We start from the raw sequence: 16,772 nt of genomic DNA, 5'->3' as shown, positions 1-16,772 counted from the left end.
TGTACATTATTTATGTCATCTTTGTATGCTTCTCCCGGGATTTTTATTTACTTTTTTGGTATTCTAGACATTTTTTTTCCTCTCTTTGTCTGTTTTGTTATTTAATTATAGAATTTATCACAATGTTTAAATTTTAACTTCCTCCCTAATCCCTTTTAAAATTCAAGATCAAGTATGTTCACATATATACTACAGTAGTTATTATATTGAAAACTTAAACTGTCACATTATTTAGGCAAGATATTTTATAGTAGAATTCATGAAACAGGTAGAAGATTGATTTATGTGAAACTGATGTGGTAGGTTCAGAGACCTGTGTTGTATACCACAGGCCTCTAAAATAAGAGTTTATGTAAATATTATCCTTTGAACTGTATAGTACAGACATCTTGACCTTAGTTTGTTACCTATTTTTATTTAGTCTTCCTCAACTCTTTCTAGGAAAAAAAAAACATTAAACAGTACACTGGGTAACACATTATTACTGAATCATATTAATTCCCCAAGTTAAGAAAGAGAAGACTTAGAACTTAAGTCTATCAAACGTATGAGAAGACATAGAGAGACTGAGAGGAAATATTTGCAAAACACACATCTGATAAAAGTCTATTATTTAAAATATGCAAAGATTTCTTACAACCAAATAATAGGAAAATTTAAGAGCCAGATTTTTTTTCAAAAAATGGGCCTATGAACTTAATTGATACCTCACCACAGAAAATATGTAGATTACAAATAAGCTTATGAAAAGATGTCCCACATCAGAGTCTCAGGGAAATGAAAATTAAAACAATCATGAGGTACCACTACACACATTAGAATGGCCAAAATCTGTAATAATAACAAGGAAAAATGTTGGCAAAGAGATGGAGTAACAAGAACTCTCATTCATTGCTGGTAAGAGTGCAAAACTATACAGCCAGTTTGAAAGAAAGATTGGCAGTTTCTTATCAATCTAAACATACCCTTGGCATATGATCCACCAATTGTGAACCTTGGAAGTTACTCAAAGGTATTTAAAACTGATGGCCACAACAAACCTGCACAAAGATGTTTATAGCAACTTTATTCATAGTTGCCAAAACTTTAAAGTAATCAAAATGTCTTTCAATAGGTGAGTGTTCAAATTGGTATATAACCATAAAACGGAATATTATTCAGCAATAACAATATATTAGCTATAGAGTAATGAAAATACATAGAAGAAACTTAAGTGCATATTATTAAGTGAAAAAAAGCCAATCTTGAAAGTCCATGTAACCTAAGATTCCAACTATATGATAATTTGCATAAGGTAAAACCATGGAGACAATAAAAAAGATCAGTGATTTCCAGGGATTGAAGGGAGGAAGGGGTGAATACACAGATTACAACGGATTTTTAGGGCAGTGAATCTATTACATATGAAAGTATAATGGTGGATATATTCCCTTCTATTTTTGTTAAAACTCACAGCATATTTTCCACCATGAGTGAACTCTAGTGTACTGTGTAATTTGAGTGATAATGACATGTCAGTGTAGGATCATTGACTGTAACAAATACCATTTTGGTGAAAGACATTAGAAGGCTGTGCATATGTGGAGGAAGTGGGTATGTGAGAATTCCATATTTTCCTCTACTCAATTTTTTTAAATTATAGTTTAAGTTCTAGGGTACATGTGCACAATGTGCAGGTTTGTTACATATGCATACATGTGCCATGTTGGTGTGCAGCACCCATTAACTCGTCATTTAGCATTAGGTATATCTCCTAATGCTATCCCTCCCCCCTCCCCCCACCCCACAAGAGGCTCTGGAGTGTGATGTTCCCCTTCCTGTGTCCAAGTGTTCTCATTGTTCAATTCCCACCTATGAGTGAGAACATGCAGTGTTTGGTTTTTGTCCTTGCAACAGTTTGCTGAGAATGATGATTTCCAGCTTCATCCATATCCCTACAAAGGACATGAACTCATCCTTTTTTATGGCTGCATAGTATTCCATGCTGTATATGTGCCACATTTTCTTAAACCAGTCTATCATTGATGGACATTTAGGTTGGTTCCAAGTCTTTGCCATTGTGAATAGTGCCGCAATACACATACCTGTACATGTGTCTTTATAGCAGCATGATTTATAATCCTTTGGGTATATACCCAGTAATGGGATGGCTGGGTCAAATGGTATTTCTAGTTCTAGATCCATGAGGAATTGCCACACTGTCTTCCACAATGGTTGAACTAGTTTACGATCCCACCAACCCTGTAAAAGTGTTCCTTTTTCTCCATATCCTCTCCAGTACATGTTGTTTCCTGACTTTTTAATGATCACCATTCTAACTGGTGTGAGATGGTATCTCATTGTGGTTTTGATTTGCATTTCTCTGATGGCCAGTGATGATGAGCCTTTTTTCATGTGTCTGTTGGCTACATAAATGCCTTCTTTTGAGAAGTGTCTATTCATATCCTTTGCCCACTTTTTGATGGGGTTGTTTTTTTCTTGTAAGTTTGTTTGAGTTCTTTGTAGATTCTGGATATTAGCCCTTTGTCAGATGAGTAGATTGCAAAATTTTTCTACCATTCTCGCTAGTTTCTTTTGCTGCGCAGAAGCTCTTTAGTTTAATTAGATCCCATTTGTCAATTTTGGCTTTTGTTGCCATTGCTTTTGGTGTTTTAGACATGAAGTCCTTGCCCACGCCTATGTCCTGAATGGTATCGCCTAGGTTTTCTTGCAGGATTTTAATGGTTTTAGGTCTAACATTTAAGTCTTTAATCCATCTTGAATTAATTTTTGTATAAGGTGTAAGGAAGGGATCCAGTTTCAGCTTTCTACATATGGCTAGCCAGTTTTCCCAGCACCATTTATTAAATAGGGAATCCTTTCCCCATTGCTTGTTTTTGTCAGGTTTGTCAAAGATCAGATGGTTGTAGATATGCAGCATTATTTCTGAGGGCTCTGTTCTGTTCCATTGATCTATGTCTCTGTTGTGGTACCAGTACCATGCTGTTTTGGTTACTGTAGCCTTGTAGTATAGTTTGAAGTCAGGTAGCGTGATGCCTCCAGCTTTGTTCTTTTGGCTTAGGATTGACTTGGTGATGCAGGCTCTTTTTTGGTTCCATACGAACTTTAAAGTAGTTTTTTCCAATTCTGTGAAGAAAGTCATTGGTAGCTTGATGGGGATGGCATTGAATCTATAAATTACCTTGGGCAGTATGGCCATTTTCACGATATTGATTCTTCCAACCCAAGAGCTTGGAATGTTCTTCCATTTGTTTGTATTCTCTTTTATTTCATTGAGCAGTGGTTTGTAGTTCTCCTTGAAGAGGTCCTTCACATCCCTTTAAGTTGGATTCCTAGGTATTTTATTCTCTTTAAAGCAATTGTGAATGGGAGTTCACTCATGATTTGGCTCTCTGTTTGTCTGTGATTGGTGTACAAGAATGCTTGTGGTTTTTGTACATTGATTTTGCATCCTGAGGCTTTGCTGAAGTTGCTAATCAGCTTAAGGAGATTTTGGGCTGAGACAATGGGGTTTTCTAGATATACAATCATGTCATCTGCAAACAGGGACAATTTGACTTCCTCTTTTCCTAATTGAATACCCTTTATTTCCTTCTCCTGCCTGATTGCCCTGGACAGAACTTCCAGAACTATGTTGAATAGGAGCGGTGAGAGAGGGCATCCCTGTCTTGTGCCAGTTTTCACAGGGAATGCTTCCAGTTTTTGCCCATTCAGTATGATATTGGCTGTGGGCTTGTCATAGATAGCTCTTATTATTTTGAGATATGTCCCATCAATACCTAATTTATTGAGAGTTTTTAGCATGAAGTGTTGTTGAATTTTGCCAAAGGCCTTTTCTGCATCTACTGAGATAATCATGTGTTTTTTGTCTTTAGTTCTGTTTATATGCTGGATTACATTTATTGATTTGTGTATGTTGAACCAGCCTTGCATCCCAGGGATGAAGCCCACTTAATCATGGTGTATAAGCTTTTTGATGTGCTGCTGGATTCAGTTTGCCAGTATTTTATTGAGGATTTTTGCATCAATGTTCATCAAGGATATTGGTCTGAAATTCTCTTTTTTGATTATGTCTCTGCCAGGCTTTGGTATCAGGACGATGCTGGCCTCATAAAATGTGTTAGGGAGGATTCCCTCTTTTTCTATCGATTGGAATAGTTTCAGAAGGAATGGTACCAGTTCCTCCTTGTACCTCTGGTAGAATTCGGCTGTGAATCCATCAGGTCCTGGACTCTTTTTAGTTGGTAAGCTATTGATTATTGCCACAATTTCAGAGCCTGTTATTGATCTATTCAGAGATTCAACTTCTTCCTGGTTTAGTCTTGGGAGGGTGTATTTGTTGAGGAATTTATCCATTTCTTCTAGATTTTCTAGTTTATTTGCATAGAGGTGTTTGTAGTATTCTCTGATGGTAGATTGTATTTCTGTGGGATCGGTGGTGATGTCCCCTTTTTCATTTTTTATTGCATCTATTTGATTCTTCTCTCTTTTCTTCTTTATTAGTCTTGCTAGCGGTCTATCAATTTTGTTGATCTTTTCAAAAAACCAGCTCCTGGATTCATTAATTTTTTGAAGGGTTTTTATTGTCTCTATTTCCTTCAGTTCTGCTCTGATTTTAGTTATTTCTAGCCTTCTGCTAGCTTTTGAATGTGTTTGCTCCTGCTTTTCTAGTTCTTTTAATTGTGATGTTACGGTGTCAATTTTGGATCTTTCCTGCTTTCTCTTGTGGGCATTTAGTGCTATAAATTTCCCTCTACACACTGCTTTGAATGTGTCCCAGAGATTCTGGTATGTTATGTCTTTGTTCTCGTTGGTTTCAGAGAACATCTTTATTTCTGCCTTCATTTCATTATGTACCCAATAGTCATTCAGGAGCAGGTTGTTCAGTTTCCCTATAGTTGAGCGGTTTTGAGTGAGTTTCTTAATCCTGAGTTCTAGTTTGATTGCACTGTGGTCTGAGAGGCAGTTTGTTATAATTTCTGTTTTTTCCACCAGCAATTTAAAAGTAATACAGATTCTTCCAATTCTTGCCAGCATTTGGTGTCATTTTAAATTTTATATTTGAATGAGTGTGCTGGGATGTATCATCATGGTTTTAATTCATACTTCTCTAATGTTTAATGATATTGAAGATCTTTTCATACATTATTCATTTACCATCTATATGTCCTCTTCAAAGAAGTGTCACTTTATTTCTTTTACTCATTTTCTAACTAGATTTGTTTGTATATTTGTCTTTACTGCTGAGTTTTGGGAGCTTTTTTTATGTTCTAGATTCTAAAACGTTGTCAAATACGTGATTTGTTAGTATTTCCTCCCACCCTGTAGCTTTTACTTTCTCCGTCGTAAGGGTCTATTACAGAACAAAAGTGTTATATTTTAATAAAATTTCCTTACCAGTTTTCCCTTTTATGATTTTTGTTTTGGTATTAAATGTAAGTACTATTTTCCTTGCCCTATATCCCAAAGATTTTATTTCTTTTTTTCCTGAAAATTTTATAGTTCTACCTTCTAAATTAAAATCTGTCATTATAACTTTTGAGTGAATTTTTGTATAAGGAACAAGATTTAGATTGAAGTGAAATTGTTAGCTTATTACTATCTAATTTTTTTTATGAAAAGGTGGGTGATTTTTTTCCTCCACTGAGTTGCTTTTGAACATTTGTCAAATATAAGTTAGGGATTTTTGTGTGGATCTATTTATGAGTTCTCTGTTCTGTTCCCTGGATCAATATGTCTATCACTCCATCTATGTTATTGGCTTCTTTAGTAACCAGTCTCTGATATATGTAAGTCAAAAAGAAATTCCAGGAAATTCACAATCATGGTGCTCCTCAAGTCTTGACGTCTGGGGTCCGTAGTTCACTTCCCTCCGTCTTTCACCTTTCAAAATACTATGTCTGTTTTCTGTGTAAGTAAGATCCAAGGTTTTGGGTTGTACTTAGTGACAGGAGTAGGAAAAGGAATGTCTACTTCATCTTTCAGAAATAAAAGTCGTTTCCATTTTCTTTTGGAGAAACATGCATTCATTTAAAAATTTTAAAGAGAATATGTCATCCTTGTAGAGAAACAGGACTCTTACATGAAGGTGTAAAAAACTTATGTTTGATTGTTAGTTTACTTATAAAATTTTTGAAATAACAATTATACACTCAACTCAAAATGAAATTTATTTGTTGAGAAAAAATAAATATCAGGCATAACTGCAGGTAAATATCAGATGATTTTTAGTTTAATGATATTTCACTTATTTATTTTTGCTTTTGTTTCTGAACTTTGAATGTGATATCCAAAATATCATTGCTAAGGCCAGTTTCAAGGAGTTTTTCGCCTATGTTTTCTGTTAGAATTTTTACAGATTCAGATCTTATGCTTACGTTTTGTTTTCATTTTGGATGCATTTTTGCCTATAGTAAAAGATAGGAATCTAACTTTAGTCTTTGCAGATGAATACCCAGTTTTTTTGAAATATGATTTATTGAAAAGACTTTTTTTCATTGTGTTTTCTTGGTGCCTTGTTCGAGAATGAGTTGACTGTATATGCATAGGCTTATTTCTGGGTATTCTATTGTATTCCATTGATCTATGTGTCTGTTTTTATGTGAGCATCATAATGTTTTGATTACTATAACTATGTAAGATAATTTGTAATCAGAAAGTATGATGGCTCCAGCTCTATTCTTTTTTTTTAAGATTCTTTTAGCTATTAGGATCTTTTGTAGTTTCATACAAATTTTGAGATTTTAAAAATATTTTTGTGAAAAATGCAATTGAAATTTTGACAGGGATTTTGTTGAATTTATATATCATTTTGGGTGATATGAACATTTTAACAATACTAATTTATTTAATTCACGAACATGGGATATTTTCTTATTTATTTGTGACTTTTCCAATTTCTTTTATTGGTGTCTTACAGTATTCAGTAAACCTTTTATCTCCTTGATTAAATTTATTCCCAGGTATTTTATCTTTTGTTATGCTATCATAAACGGCTTTTTAAAATTTCTTTTTCACATAAATTGTTTTGGTGTTAAGAAATATAACTAATATTTTATGTTAATCTTTTACTGTATAACTTTACTGAATTCATTCATTAGTTCTAACAGCTTATTCATTAAGTCTTTAGATTTTTCTGCATACAGGATCATGTCATTTGCAAATGGATAAAAATTTTACTTCAAGAGAAAAATAATCAACAAAAATGAAAAGATAATGGAATGGAAAAAATATTTTCAAACTAAATGTCTGAAAAGGAGTTAATTTCCACATATATGAGGAACTCATACAACTAAAAAGCAAATAAAAACAAAACAAAAAATCAAACAGCTTAATTAAAAAATAGGCAAAACGTCTAAGTAAACATTTCTTCAAAAAAGATGTAAAAATGGGCAACAGCCATCACTGGTCATCGGGAAAATGAAAATCAAAGCCACAATGAGATGTCATCTCTCACCTGTTAGGATGGCTATTAACAAAAAGACAAAAGATAACAAGTGTTGTCCAGGTTGTGGAGAAAAGGGAACACTTGTACACTGTTTGTGGGAATCTAAATTGTTATAGCCATTATGGAAAACAATATAGAGATTTCTGAGAAAATAGAAATAACACTACATATGATTCAGCAATCTCTTTTCTGGGTATATACCAATAGGAATTGAATCAGCACCTCAGAGATATCCATGGTCCCATGTTCATGATAGCATTATTTAAAATAGACAAGTGCAGTGGGTCATGCCTGTAATCCCAACACTTTGGGAGGCCAAGGATGGTGGATCACCTGAGGTCAGGAATTCGAGACCAGCCTGGCCAACATGACAAAATCTTGTCTCTACTAAAACTACAAAAATCAGCTGGAGGTGGTGGCACACGCCTGTGTTCCCAGCTACTTGGGAGGCTGAGGCAGGAGAATCACTTGAACCCGGGAGGCTGAGGTTTCAGTGACCTGAGATCACACCACTGCATTTCAGTCTGAGTGACAGAGAGAGGCTCCATTCCAAAGGAAAAAAAATTAGACAAGATGTATAATCAACCTAGGTGTCCATTGATGGGTAAATGGATGAATAAACTTTAGACTTTAGTGTATGTATATACACACACACAAACACACACACACACACAATCTTTGATGTCACAGATGAATCTAGAAGACATTATGTTAAGTGAAATAAGCCACACACAGAAAGACAAATACTGCAAATTTGCATTTATATGTAAAATCTGAACAAAGCTCAACACACAAAAAGGAAGTAGAAAGGTGATCATCAGTGGAAGGATGGGGAGAAACGGGGAGATGTAAGTCATAGCATACAAAATTACAGTCATATTAGGATAAGTCTAGAGATGTATAGAATAAGGACTGTAGTTAATAATATTATATTATATTCTGAAAATTTGCTGAAGTAGAGATTTTAGGTGATCTTACCATATTTTTTTTGAAAAGGTAAGTATGTGAGGTGATGGATAAATATTTGTGGATTATAATCACTTAACTATTATATGCATATCAAAACATGTTGTATACCTCAAATATATACAATAAAAGCCATTGAATTGTTTAAAAATATCCAATTAAAATTTTATATTAAAATATTATGCCAAGATTTAACACATATGTGTATATAATATTAAAGATGTTATCTAAATTTATTATTAATTTTTAGTACAAAAAGCTAATGGACATTCAGTAATATGAGTGCTGTATTGAATTCTACTCAATAAGCTCAGCTTCAGAAATTTAAGCCTTATTTGCCACAGGAACTGTGCCAGGCACTGGCTTTATTAACCTAATGGGTGTTCTGATAATAGTCTCTAGAGGCAAAACCAAAAAATTCTAGGAAGAAGAAAAAGCCATCTAATTAACTTATCATTAGTGGTAATGCCACACCTATGTTTTCAAATATAATTACATGCATACTGACAGCTGTTAAAATTCCTGTCCTAAAATTTATATAAAAATGATTTGCTGATATATATATATATATATATATATATATATACACTAATGAAATGTCCTAGTAATTTTTGATTTCATTTTTATTGAACTTTTTTAGCATACTGAGGGGAAATTGTCACATATAAAGTTAGTTCTAAGCTCTATCAGTAGAGTCACATATCAAACAGTTCGTCTTTAAAATGGAATCCCAGTGCAAGGTATTTTGGTAAATAGCTTTCTGTCTGGTGAAAAGAGAAATTAAGTGACTCATTTACGTTTAGAAAATTGGCTGATTTTTACTCAGACTGGGTAACTGGAAAGAAAAATATGCCATAAGCAGAGATGAAAGCTTATCATTTTGTGCATTTCTTTCCCCCAGAGAACTTGATTGTGTGCAAGAGGCCAGCATTTTGCTTTGTCTTGCAGTCTGTTCTCACACATTATGCCAACCTGTCTTTTGAACATATCATTTCACTGTGCAGCCAAGTTGTAAGACCATCTGGTGCAGTTAGCATTCCAGAAAACTGTGAGATTCTGAGAAGCAGTGATTTTAAAGTGCTTTAATCAGACACTCTCACCTAAGTTAATAACTTGACAATTTTATGTTCATCCAAATGTAGATCATTACATCTAATATTTGACCTCAAGTTCTGTGCCATGTATGTGTGTGTTTTTCTGTCTTTGTGTTTACTACAATTAACAATTTGAATATTGAGTGTCTAGTCCACAAATTATATATATATGTATCTATAAAAGCATACATTTTGAGAAATCAATTTCTCCTCAAGAAAATGCTTATAATTAAATATAGAAAAAACTGTACTCTTGATATCCCACCTCCAAATATGTCCTTCATTAAGTCTTCTTAATTTCTGCAACTTATCCTTGTCTAATTTTTAGGGCAAAATCTTTGTCTAATTTCTTGCCAAAACCTTAGGGTCATACTGATTTCCTCTAATTCTTATATATTCTACATTCATTGATCAGCAAAATCTTTCAGTTCTAATTTGTATATATACTATGTCATCACTTAAACAGTTTATTTGATACTTTAGAAAAGAGACCTTACATATGTGTATGTGTATATGTATATATGTATGTGTACATATATGTACCTATATATATTTGTATACCCACTAATTCTTAGACTTCGTCTATTACAACATTCCCCTGTAATTACTCTCTGTAAAGGTTTATTTCTTGCATCACCTGGCCATTCACATTTCTGCCCCAAATGTTGTTGATCTATTTACCTAAAATAATTCTTTCTTATACCTTCAATCCACAGCTCAAAGAACATACTAGTAGAGGTGTTTTTACATGACTTGTATAAAATAGTAATCCCCATCCTCTGCTTTTCTGAAACTGCTTTGCCTAATTTTATTTTTGTTCATAGCACTTATAATATTATTATCTGACATATTACTTACCTAGTTTTATTAAATTTAAGACATTATTAAATACAAGACATACCATTAGTTCATATATTACTGAGTGACAAAAAGTGTTTACAGTTAAACTATAATGTGTAACTTTGCCATCTCTTGAACATTCTATTTTATACTGTAGGAAAATAGGCTGTGTGTGTGTGTGTGTGTGTGTATATATATAATTATCTATTAATATAATAATATAATTAATTAATAAATATTGTATAATTTATATATTATATAATTTATATATAATATATAAATATAATATATAATTTATATATAATATATAATTTATATATAATATATAAATATAATATATAATTTATATATAATATATAAATATAATATAATTTATATATAATATAAAAATATATTATATAACATATATATAATTAATTATATATAATATAATTATATATTTATTATATATTTTATTACATATATTATATATTATAATATATAATATATAATATATTTATTATTTAATATATAATATATAATTTATATATATAATTATATATTATATAATTATATATATAATTATATATTATATAATTATATATATAATTAATTGTATATTATATAATATATAACTAAATAATATATAAATATATGTATTTTAATATATTCAATAATATATAAATATATGTATTTTAATATATTAAATAATATATAATATATATATTTTTATATATTAAATAATATATAAATATATGTATTTTTATATATTATATTATATATAAATATATGTATTTTTATATATATTATATATAAATATATGTATTTTTATATATTATATTATATATAAATATATAATATAATATATAAATTATATTATATAATATATATTAATTAATTATATTGTATATATTTATATATTAAATAATATATGAATATATGCATTTATATATTTAAATAATATATAAATATAATTAATACAATATAATAAAATAATTAATATAATAATAAAATATATATAATTATCTATTAATCTTGTGCATATGTTAATAGGAAAATAAACTGGCCAATGTACTCATTAAAATGTTTATATTCAGAGACGTATTTTACTGAAATATTTACTGATTAAGCTTCTTTGATGGCCACATATCACTATTCAATGAGATACTTTGTGACATTACATTAGGTTATATATGCAGAGGTGAGATTGCTCGATCATATGGTAATTCAATTTTTATTTTTTTGAGGAATCTCCATATTGTTTTCCATAATGGCTGTACCAATTTTCATTTTTGCAAATAGTGTACAAATGTTTTATTTTCTCTACATTCTCGAATTATTTGTTAACTTTTTTTTATAATTGCTATCCTACCTGGTATAAGGCATTGTCATCACTTCTATCCCTTTTATTAAATATATACGTTTATTTATGAATCTATCATTTTACTCGGTAAACTACTTGAGAACTAGCTTTTCAAAAAAGCATGGTTGTTAAATGTACAGCCTTCAGAGCTTGACTGCTTGGGGTTCAAATCTCAGCTCCACCATTTACTAGCTATGTGACATTGGCACATTTCCTAAGTTCTTAGTGACTTCATTTCTCATAGCATTATTGTGAGGATTAAAATAATTAATCCATGCGAATAACTTAGAACAATGCCTGGCACATATTGAGGGGTCATAAATTCTGTTTATTATTAGTGTATACTGTCTCTGCAACCAGAGTATGTGAGACAATTAAGAATCTGATATTACTTACATTTACATCCCAAGTTGGGTGCAGTGTCATGCATGGCTCAGTGTTTGCTACATGAATAAGGGAATGTCTCAGCACCCCGTGCATCTTACAAGCCTCCTATCCTGATTCTAGCACAGCCTTTTCTCCTGTCTCTTTATTTCCATAAGATTATTTGCCAGTGAAAAACGAATGTGCTATCCAATTGGATCCTGCCTTTCATATTGTATTGTACTGTCAATGATCTGAATGCTTAATTTGCAAATAATTTTGAGCACTTGCTTTGCATTAGTCCTCAGCTAGGCACAGGGAAGGGATATGGACATGAATGAGACACCAACGCCTCTCCTACAAGTAACTTAGTGTATAATAATGAAAGTGCATTCTGTCTTTGTGTCAGGCTTTAAGGATACAGAAAATATTTTTTTCTTTTACACTTTTTATCAGCTATAAGTACCTCCAAGATAACAGGTGACTTTCTGATTTTCCCTATTAAATCTTTTCTTCATGAATACAGACATAATTCAATCTCAGATCAATTGGAATTATGCTCGTCATTTAGCTGGTCCACAGTATTAAGACCAGATGTCTGTGATGATGTCCAGCAACAAGATTTCTACATTTTTACAATTTTTGAAGGATTAATATATGCCCTGGACTATCTTTGGCATATGATATTTTATTTAATTCTATGATCTTACGAGGTCAGTATGTTTTCCCCATTTTATAGAGAGGAAACAACATTTCACAGAAGCAAGTTACCTGCCAAAACTTACAAGTAAAATCTGTTGTTACCATCCAAGAAGGGAAATGCTGATCTTACCTGTTAGTTCTCCGTAAGAATTTAGGAAGTATTTTAACTGAAGTACTAGGGGAATTGAAAATCTTTCAGGAGTGAGTAATTGCATACCTAAGGAATGTTCCATTTTAATGTTGAATATATGTGGTTCAAGTGTTCGGGTGTCTTGTTCACTGTCCTAAGAATGGGGTTCAGACATCAAAACAAATGTTAATTATTTGTTGAATATTGAATGAATGGATATGTTGAAGAGTATTCAAGATAACCAGCAACTCTGTTTCTCTGTTTGCAAAGGTCAAACTCCCCTTTTTCTCATGTACCATGTTATGGGTTAAATTGAATAACCTCAAAATTCGTATGTTGAAATCATAATTCCCAGAACCTCAGAATGTGACTTTATTAAAAGACAAGGTTTTTATAGATGTAATCACTTAAAATGAAATAATTAGATTAGGCCTTAATCCAATACTATTGGAGTCCTTATGAAAAGAGAAAATTTAAAAACAGACACGTGAATACCATATGAAGACAATGTGAACAGACACAAGAAGATGGTCATCTATAAGCCAAAGAGAGAGGCCTGGAATAGAGCCTATTCTCAAGGCTTCAGAGGGAACCAACCTTACCAACATTTTGATTTTGGAATTCTAGCCTCCAGAACTGTGAGAGAATAATCTGTTTTGTTTATGTCATCCTGTCTGTGGTACAGCAGCCTTAGAAAATTAATATAGATGCTAAATCCTATTGTCACCACCATTGAAATACATTTGGTATCTTGTCACTTCTAATCTCTCTTCTTCTCCCACACTGGTCCAAGCCACCATCATCTCTTAACAAAATTATTTAACTATCTCCTAACTCATCTGCAACTATCTATCTTTATATTTATATTTTCCACAAAATAGTCATGTTGTTCCTTTGAATGTATATCAGATTCCTGTCCTCACCCATCCCTGGGCTCTGCTCCTCAGACAATGACCTCCTGGTTCTTTTTTGAATGGGATAGTTCTTGTATCTGTGTGTTCCTCTGGCTTTATATTTATTTTTCCCTCTTCCTGGAATGCTCTTTCCAAAGAGGCCAGAACAGCACTTCTCCTAACTTCCTTCAAGTACCTGTTCAAATATTTTAACAGTTGCGTCTTTCAGTCAAGTCTCTATTGATCATACTCTAGAAAATGGCCTCTCATCATTCTCCACTTCACTCACCTAAATGTATTTCTCCTCTCCATTAGTACTTATCACTCTCTGACATAGTATATAAACATTTAAGTAGCTCATAAAGAAATAAGCAATAATTTAAGGTGATATATGCTATTTTATCACAGGTGAATTGCAGGCATGATTAAATTTAAAAGGAAAATGAATATTTATGTGCCATTTCTTCTGCTAAGCACTGGGAGTTTCTAACTTTTAAAAGATTAAATAAAACTCACCTTCTGCCACCAGGAATCTTAAGAGCTAGGAGGAGATTGTGGTTATAAATGTCTGATGGCATCTCCACATCTCAGGCGAAGCATGGAGGATTTCACAGATGAAGTGAGTGATACCTGAATAGCTTTGGAGAATATGTGAAAGGTCAGTGTGGTTAAAGGAAAAAGCACATTTTAATTGAAGGACCAACATGTGCAGAATCAAAGAACAGTGAAAGATGATGGCAGGCTGAGTAACTGATTGGCTAAGACAAAAAGAAGAAGCTAGGTGGCTAATATTTTTTGTCTCACTTCTCTGGATTTAAAATATGGAAAGTTTTTTAAAAGTACATTTTATCCCTTTCTAAATAATTATTGCAGAACAGTGTAACTATGTATAAATACTACCAAACAATGTTTTAAGTGGGTTTCATTTTGAAACACTAATTTGAGTATCTTTATAGAATATCTTCACACCTTCCCTTCTTCCTTTGAGTATACCACATACAGATAATCTCTGATTTATGATGGTTTCACTTAACAGTATTTTTGTTTTATGATGAGGCAAAAGCAATATACATTCAATACACTCCTCTACCTACGATGGGATTACGTCTAGATAAAACTATCATATTTTAAAATGTAGTATGTTTTAAAAGCAGTCTTCATTTATGATATATTCAACTTGGATAAGTTTATCGGAATGCGACCCCATCATAATTTGAAGAGCATCTATATTTAGTTTTGTTTCATTCTCCATAGGTGGTCATTTTGTAGTAAATATAAAATTATGTTTTAAAAAATTAATGAGCTAAAAAGCCTATTACTGTTTGGAAATTAAATATAGCATGCTACTTTACTTTTTTGCCAAGTGTAAAGGAATAAACAAGTCCAAATGAACTTTTAGAGTTTTAAACATTTTTGCTAATAATTCATACTTTGAATTCTGTTTAAATCATGTGATCTTTTATTTTACTTTTATAATCTAATCTGTTACATTAAATAATTTCATTTTGAGTATACAATTCTCAAATATGCATAATCTCCTGCAATGCAGGATAAAAATCTAAGGCTGTAATGCATTTATTTTGAAATTAAGTAACCTAGAAAATATCAAGGTATTCTTGAAAAAAAGCTTGACACAGGACAATCTTATCAATTCAATATCTTCAAAAATTATCTAATGTTAATGACTTTTTAAACTTTAAGTTTTCTAGAATAAATTAAATTGGCTCTTTCTGCATTTTAATCTAAAAGTAAATGAGTAAAATAAGCTAATACAAATCTGTTCACTATAGCATGTCAGCCAAGTAAGTGTTCATTAAATTTTGTTTTTGTTTTGGTTTAAAGGATCGTTTTCATTTACAATCCGTAGTATTACATCTCATCGTATATCTAATTTTGCATGACTATTGATTCATGTATTAGACTCTGAAAAACTTAACCAGAATTTTAATTGGCCTGTTCTGGTAATTTAAGAAAAGAAAATTCACTAAAAGTTTATTTTTTAGTGATTCAGAATTGAAACAACTGCATTTTGTTAAAATGGTATACTGTTCTATCTTTTGTATGACACATGTAAAACACAGTGCTTATACTATCCTACTCCATCACATGGAATTTTAAATAGTATTAGTATAATCCGTGTTGTTGTGATATTTTTATTTTGTAGCTGGTTTGATTCCAGTCGCTTTGGAAATAGCTTTACGGCATATAAAAAAGTTCAAGTACAAGAGTGATGCCAGCTAAGGTTGGATAGCTCTCAATACTTTAGAAAGTAAATTAAAATATAATCCTACAGATAGTGCTTCTGAAAGTCAAAGCGTATACATTATTTTTTGCATAATATTTAGCCAAACACCCTTGTGTTTGGCTAAATATTTTCAGAGTCTAATACATTAATCAATAGTCATGCAAAATTAGGTATATGATGAGATGTAACATTATGGATTGTAAATGAAAACCATCCTTTAAATTTTCTAAAATTTTTCTGTTTTTGCATTACTCTTTTTATTCTGTTTTGACATTTTGTGGTTGTCTTACTTCATTTTTCTGCTGCTATAAGAGAATACCACATTTCCAAGTGTTTGCTATAGCAGCCACCTCATTATCAGTACCCGTTTTCTATCCTAGTTTGTTTTGTGCTTCCTTGACAGAACGAGTGAGACTAGGTAGCTTATAATGAACAGAAATTTATTTAGCAAGAACGTGGCACCTGTATGTGATGAGAGTCATTCCATGGCAGAAAAGTAGAAGGCAGAAGTGAGTACACAAGACAGACAGACAACAGTATATATAAAAATATACTGATTTTTATATTAATTTACTTTAATTTGTTATCACAATAGCTAAAGCCTCTAAGGTAATACTAAAGATATTTGAGGTAGTCAGCATTCTTTCTTCTTCAATTTAAACAATTTATTATCATTTAGTTTGTTGCTTTCAGAGTTTTCTGATGGTCTTTACTACGCTAAATTATCATATATAATCATTTGGTTATCAG

The sequence above is a fragment of the Symphalangus syndactylus genome, chromosome 10 (genome assembly GCF_028878055.3).
Source record: "Symphalangus syndactylus isolate Jambi chromosome 10, NHGRI_mSymSyn1-v2.1_pri, whole genome shotgun sequence".
NCBI classification, from domain to species: Eukaryota; Metazoa; Chordata; class Mammalia; order Primates; family Hylobatidae; genus Symphalangus; species Symphalangus syndactylus.
The sequence above is the reverse complement of the archived record's forward strand: the minus strand, read 5'-3'. Positions refer to the sequence as shown.